General features: G+C 43.2%; 1 pseudogene; it reads left to right on the top strand.

Annotated features, from left to right (window-relative positions):
* Positions 1–5,240: 5,240 nt before the first annotated feature.
* LOC118339899 lies at positions 5,241–6,508 on the top strand (annotated as a pseudogene).
* Positions 6,509–7,433: the final 925 nt, after the last annotated feature.

Genomic DNA, 7,433 nt, shown 5'->3' with positions numbered 1-7,433 from the left:
ATAGTAGTTATATTAGTTATAGTAGTTATAGTAGTTATAGTGATAGTAGTAGTGCTGAAGGAGTAGATGCAGTAGAAGTACAGTATTTCTACCTTCTCTGTTGTACTAAAGTTAATAATAAATGAATGGAGTCTGGTGAGGAATTTAAGTTGAGCTCAACGTTCATTAAAAACCAGAAGCAGTTGATGAAGATGATGAGGGTGACAGCACTCACAGTCACAGTGATGATGATGATGATGATGACAGCAGTGATGATGTTTATTCAAAGGAATTGGCTCACACCCAGTGAGGAGTCTTTATCACAGTGTTTAATGGAATTACATGTAATGGAATTAAACACTGGAGGCTTTTTTTAAAGACAAACTTTTACCAGTATCAGTAACACTGCTCGGGCTATTATTATTATTATTATTATTTTAATAGTAAAAAGTCTAGTAAAAGCCCCCAATACACGTACAATAGATATATATAAAATTGGTACACAGGTGTATTAAGCAAAGTGAGGAGGGTAAAAAGAAACAGAGGAAACAACCTGGCGAGTGTTATGAGTTATCAACCAAACTCCATTCAGAAAACAAGCATTTTAAAAGTTGTTGCTATTGTTTTTCTATTTCTGAGAGGAAACAGAAGAAGTGAGTGAACATATGTAATATAATGCTTTTAAAACTGTCTGGTTATTAATAGCAGCACTCATCCCCCCCCATCTGTCACATCTGAGGACCTGATTGAGGACCTGACAGCGGCAGGGACAATCTGTTCCAGCCGACCCACTCCTTGTTAGCCTGACCTCTGCGACCTCTCCGAGGCTCTTCCTGTCACTGAGTCCGAGCTGCCACGTTGGATCTGAGGAGCAGTGTGAACGAGCCACCATGCTGCACCGCCACTGTCGCATTCATTAACACCTCCACCCGTCACACACACACACTGCACTGCTCTGTGAAGCAGCGTGATGTCTGTCAGAAGTGGTGTTCATGGGTCAGAGGTGTGAGTGACATAGAGCGGGATGATTGACAGACGATGGGCGGGAACAACACTGTACAATAATACCTTATAGAGAACTTTCACTACTACATCATTATCACTGTTACAACTACAGCTGCTGTGGAGGGACATCAATAACATTTTCTCTCCTCTTTTCCTCTCAGACAGACCTGGGTCGCCCCCTGCTGGTGGCTTTGAATACTGCAGCCTGCAGTCAGGTGAGAGGAACTGATATAGTGGAATATATATTGATCTGATTGAGCAGGAGACTGGATCGATCAGAACTCCACTGGCTGGTTTTGGGGGAAAATCCATGAATACATTTAGATTCACTTGTTCATAAATTATATTAGTTTTATTTGTGTTTTCAGGTTTTATTATCATGTATTTTAATGTTAATTTCACACTCATGTCTCTCATTAAAAGAACAAAGACAGAAATGATTAATAAAATATATTTAATAATAAAATATACTGTACATTAAGGATACATCTTGTCATTCTAAAACTAATTGTAAGTGATCTTATTCTCTGTAAAAAACAAAACTGATTACATCGAAAACTTTAAGATAAACTAACTTAATGCTGTAAGTTAAAATAAAACATTCTTGATAAAACATTCATTCTTGAAGTAACTTTAGTAAAAAGTGACACAGACTTATTTTCTTTACTACTTTCACTTAAAACTACTTAAAGCTTGTGTTACTTAAGAAATCCATTTCAACTCACCTATTTGAGTTTAAGTAACTTTACAAAAATACAAATTCTAACTGGAGACAAACACTGTAAATATAAAACAACAACAACCAAATGAAGCAGTGAAAGTGAGCGAGATGAAGATGGAGTCGGACTTTAATGTCCCAGCAGAACATGGAGGTAATCCTCGTCCACGGGGATTAACGATTAGCGTCTTCATGGAGACTGAAGCAGCTTTGATGAGCTCCACTGTCAGTGTTTCTGTCTGTAATCCTCATGCTCTCTGACAGTCTGCTCATAAAACACTCCTGATTCCACATATAGCATCTGTGTACTGTATGTACACACACCCAAAGACCACATGCTGGTAGAGCACCATCAGTCACTTTATAATGTATGTGACTCAGTGGGAACAAGTAGAAGCATAGCAGAGGGAGAAATAGAGGAGCACTAAAGGCTTTAGAAATACAGACGGTCAGGGCTGGATGTAGAAGAGTAGCACCTGTAGTAACTGCAGCAGTAGAACTGTAGTTGTTAGTAGTAATAGAAGAAGTAAAACCAGTGAAAGTAGCAGAAACAGTCACCTGGAGGGGACAGTCGAGAGGTAACCGAAGTCGTTTCCAGCTGCTGGTTTTGTGCAGCACAATTATCCAGGTGGAGTCAAAGGCTGCGGAGAAACCGGATCCCTGCAGACACCCAATATCTGTGAGAGGAAACACTACTGTACCATCACTGACACTGTCTGAAGAGTCTCTGTCACTGATTACCTGTTTCATTGTCTGTGCCACAGTGTGACCTGTTTATGGATCAACAGAACAAAGAGAGTTTCCTCTCACAGTGAAACACATTAATGAGCAACAACCAGAAACACAAAGCACAAAATTCATCGTAAAAATTAGACCAAGAAGATATAATGTGCTAAGAGCCCCCTGTTCCCAGTCTTTTGTATTTCTATACACATGTGATAAGTGATTTTTTTAATGCTTTTGTCCTAAAACATTATTTATCAGAGGTGGTAACAATGTCCTCCTGTCCTCAGGTTAATCCGTTAATGTGTCTGAACATTAGCTCCGCTCATTAAACTTATTGCAGCGGCTGTGTCTCCACTGAAGCTTCATGTTTTATTTCCTGATACATTTTTAATGAGCAGGGCAGATACAGCACTTCTTAATATTCATGATTAAAGCAACCAAGAACTTATTCCTCTCATTCACTCAAATATTAGTATTTCTGTCTTACACACTCTGCTGTGCACATATTGTACTCCACTGCAGATAGAGTTACTTTACATGAGTTACAAACTAAAAAAGCTTTAACTGGTGTTAAAGGTCCAGTGTGTAACATTGAGGAGGATCTGTTGTCAGAAATGTGATATAATATTAACATGTATGTTTGTATTTGTGTGTTTTTGTTTCTCCTTCAGTTGGTTGCAGTCTGCAGCGTCACTGCTCGATGCCACTGACTCCTACATGGTCCTTTAAAGAGCGAGATTCCTCAATTACTGGCGGCGGACGGACGGCGGGCTGTGGAGGCGGCGGAGAGTGGTTTATCGGGGCCCGGGGATTTGGACGGTATTAGTGTAATCTTCCTCTCTGTGACCAACAGGTCCGCTCATCATCTTTCCAATACATCCCCACTTCATCCTACAGATGAGAATAAACAACGTCACATCTGGGCCGCAGCACGCTCCTGATGCAGCCTCAGCGTCGGACAATAACCTGTTCCCTCTCTGCTCCGGAGCGTTTATAGGTGATACCTTTAGATTTCTGTCCTCAGCTGGTGATTTATAGACTTTAATCCGACATAATCACCATAAAGTCACCCGGCTGTGCTACAGGTGTCAGCCAGAGGAACACAGTTCAAAATGTACAGCTCATCTTCTTTAAGCGTCTTTCTACACAATGTCCATGTTTATTCTGTTCATTTCAATGTGTTTTTAGATTTTCTTCCCATTTTAAAACTCATCCAGATTAAAGATTATCACACTTTATTATTATTATTATTATTAAACATATACAATCTATAAATAACCCTGGAGATAAACACTTCTCCGCCGGCAATCAATCCAATCTGTTCTCCAATTCTCGGCTGTGTGGCCCAGTTCAGCTTCAATCTCTTAAAGCTCCCCTCATCAGCCCCGATAGCCCCCTCCCACAGCCCCGATAGCCCCCTCCCACAGCCCTGCCGCTGCATGGTGAATAATTGACCAGCTCTCCCTCCCCTCCCCTCCCCTCTCCTCTCTGTGTCTCTTTCCATCCTCTCTCAGTCTTTGTGGTGTCGCTCGTCAGCGTTCTCCGGGCCGTGACAACCCTCCCTCCCTCCGTCGCCTCCATCATGTCCAGTGTTCACCTGCTGCCGGCTGCACGTTGACGACCGCCGGCAGGTAAAACAGACGGGAACACGGGAGCAGCTGCTGGTAAGACACAACCTCACACATTACGTTAGCACGGGGAGGCTTTGTGGAGTGTTTCCACCTCCAAACACTCACAGGAAATCAGGCAGGAGAACAGCAGCTGGTTTTATCTCCTCTATCTGCTGCTTCCTCCCGATTCACTGCGGGAGGGTTGAGAAGATGCTCCTGAGTTTGGGAAAGAAAAGGGAAACTTTGTTCAGGCTCTCTTGAGAAATAAGAGAAGAAAAGAGTAAATTAAAAGTCTTCATTTGTTGGACTTCTTACTGGTTTGAACACAGACTGGTTGGGAGTTTTAATACGTCCATCCTGAAGCTGCGATCAGACAGAAACCGGTTTGTTCGTGTCTGTAGAGTAAACAGTGGACTTTAATGGTTCTACAGAGAATCTCACAGGAAGCCACTTTACAAACAGTATCATTTCTATATTCCGGGAAAACTGATCAGTTCCCAACCTTTTATTATATATTATATTCAGTGTAACAGGAACAGACAGTGAACAGCAACTGCTGTGAGTTTTTACTGATGTTTTTAGGAACTTTTTATATTATTCTCTGTCTGTATTATGTATTTTTATCATTTTGAACAATCACACAGACTTAATGTGCTGCTTTTTGGACATATTCAGTGTTTTCTTATCGTTCCATCAGCTCTTGGGTTGTTTGAATCGTTCTAATTCACTACGAGGTTGTTGATCAGAGAGTGAATATAACTTCAGGTCTTAAAAGTTTAGATCTTAAAGAGGAACTCAACCGCTCTGTATCTGCTGAAACCTTTAGATCTGCGTATTTACTAGTGTTGTTGATGGGAGGGAGCAGATTTTAGCAGTTTAGTTACACTTTAAAGAATAAATCAAAACTATAAAAACAAAATGCAACAATATTGGCCAACTGTGTATCTTGTTTTGTTTTCTTGCACGCTGACCCTCAGGCTGGGAACCACTGCTGTATGAGTAACTGTCAGTCCTGCAGTAAAGAGAAATAAAGCTTTTAATTCTGTAAAGCTGAAGTGTGTTGACGTGGAAACCTTTTGCTTAATTGTTTTTGGAGCCTTTTGTTCATCAACATCAATCAGTGTGAGAGGATCCTGTTGAGGGGGCGGGGTCCAGTGTGGGTCAGTTTGGGACTCGTCTGTGTGGTTGTTTCCAGAGCGCTGTGGAGCCATGAAGGAGTTCCTGTTCCTCCTCCTGGTGATGGCGGAGGCGTCCTTCAGGTCCAACAGCAGCCGGTGCGAGCCGGGCTGCGACTGCCGAGGAGATCTGAGGTTCACCATCTGCTCTCGGGCGCTCTTCACCCGGCTTCCCGCCAGAGTCCCGCCCACCACGGAGCTCCTGGACCTGTCCGACAACAACATCTCCGTCATCCCTGAGCGCTCCTTCGGGAAAAACCGCAAGCTCCGCGTCCTCCTGCTGCAGAACAACAACATCAGCGTGGTGGAGGACGCCGGATTCTCTCAGCTGGAGTTCCTGCAGAAACTGGACCTGAGCTGGAACCGGATCTCCACCCTGACTGAAGGGTTCTCCATCGGCCTGGCCTCCCTGAGGGAGCTGAAGCTCTCCCACAACTGCCTCACGACCCTGGACAGCCGGACCTTCCTGCACCTGGACGGCCTCCAGAGGTTGAACCTGACCTGCAACGCCATCCACGCCATCCAGGTGAGGTCGTTCTCCTCCATGAGCTCCCTGCGGCAGCTCCACCTGGAGCACAACCAGCTGACGTCCCTGAGGAGCGGCATCTTCTCCATGCTGCGCTCCCTGGAGCTCCTCAACCTGGCCGGGAACCAGATCAACGAGACGGAGGTGGGCGTCTTCAAGCCGCTCACCAGCATGACGTTGCTCAACCTGGCGTCCAACCGGCTGTCCACCGTCCACTTCCAGACGTTCGTGAGCATCCACACCTACAGCACGCACATCCTGCTGGAGGGGAACCCCTGGAACTGCGACTGCGACCTGCAGAGAGTTTTCCGGAAGCTGCAGAGCATCCAGAGGCTGTTCCTGGACGACTACTACAACCTGACCTGCACGGAGCCGGCGGTCCTCCAGGACTACCGGCTGATGGACGTGGACACGGAGCTGTGCCTCGCCGAGACGGTCACCGTGCTCATCATCACCATCACCGTGGTGATAACCGTGCTGGCCACCATGCTGATGGGCGAGAGGAAGAGGAAGAAGAAGAAGCAGGGGAAGCACTGGACGCAGCAGGGAGAGCTGTCAGACGAGTCGGACTACTGAAGTCCGTCCAGTCTCTGTCTCTGTCTCTGTTCACTCTTTATGTTCTGCATTTAAACCTCACCGACAGTTGTTAGAAATATCTGCTTCACAGTAACAACACTTTATTACACTAAAGTTACCTGTTTACTGTTTAAAATATTAAAAGAAAGGTTTATTTTCTCACATTAAAGCTGTTCATGGTGCAGATAATGTTCCTGATTAAATGCGATGATGTGATTGTGTCTCGTGTCTCTTTTTACATAAACTCCATCACACTCACCATTAAAACACAGAAATATGAGGCTGTAGTGCCCCCTGCTGGTCGGCAGCTGAGTCTGCAGCAGAAAGCATGTGTTTATTTTATATTTCATGTTGTTGAAGCACCACATGGGTGGGGTTGGTTGTTTCCTGCCACTGCAGCGATCAGCTTATTTCAGTTTATACGGCTGTGAAAGATTATTTACATCTTAAAATCCACAATTACAGGAAAATGTTTTGATGTTTGATGATTGTGTATTAATGCAGCTGTAAATACGTCTTCTGTCCAATTCTCTATATCAAAATAGATGATTACTTTGATTGTTTTTGCATCAAAATGTGACAAAATAAGAGTTTATAACACTTCTAACATGATATTTTAGGCTCTTGTATATAATATAAAAGAGCCATCCAAAATTACTAAAATAAAATGTGTACAAATCCTAACAGTGCTGTAATGTGAGTTTAATAGTGTGTCCCCATTATCAGTGTATGGTGTTTAATGTTGTTTATTATTATTTAACGTGTTATTTTTATCCTGCCACAGCTCTGGAGTCTGCAGTGTCACTTTAAAGTGAATTAAAGGGAATATTGTCTATGTGATTAATGGATGTTTCCCCTTTAATGGAGCCACTGGAGACTTTGAGGCGGCGCTCTGCTGCGACAAGCCGCCACAAGTTAACAGTACAATGCTGCCGGACATTGACTAAATAAAAGCATTACTTTTGTCTCTGCATTACTTGATTGATTCATCCTTTGTCTAAAAAGAGTCTGAAAATAACGAAGATTTTTAGTTTTTCAGAACTCAAAGAGACATATTTAAATACATTTATAGTTTAATTTATTTTTTGTTACTCAACCTGAATCAATTTACTGTTATA

The sequence above is a fragment of the Morone saxatilis genome, unplaced genomic scaffold (assembly GCF_004916995.1).
Source record: "Morone saxatilis isolate NCDOM2014 unplaced genomic scaffold, NCSU_SB_2.0 Contig6, whole genome shotgun sequence".
Lineage (NCBI taxonomy): Eukaryota > Metazoa > Chordata > Actinopteri > Moronidae > Morone > Morone saxatilis.
This window is presented reverse-complemented; position numbering and strand designations above follow the sequence as displayed.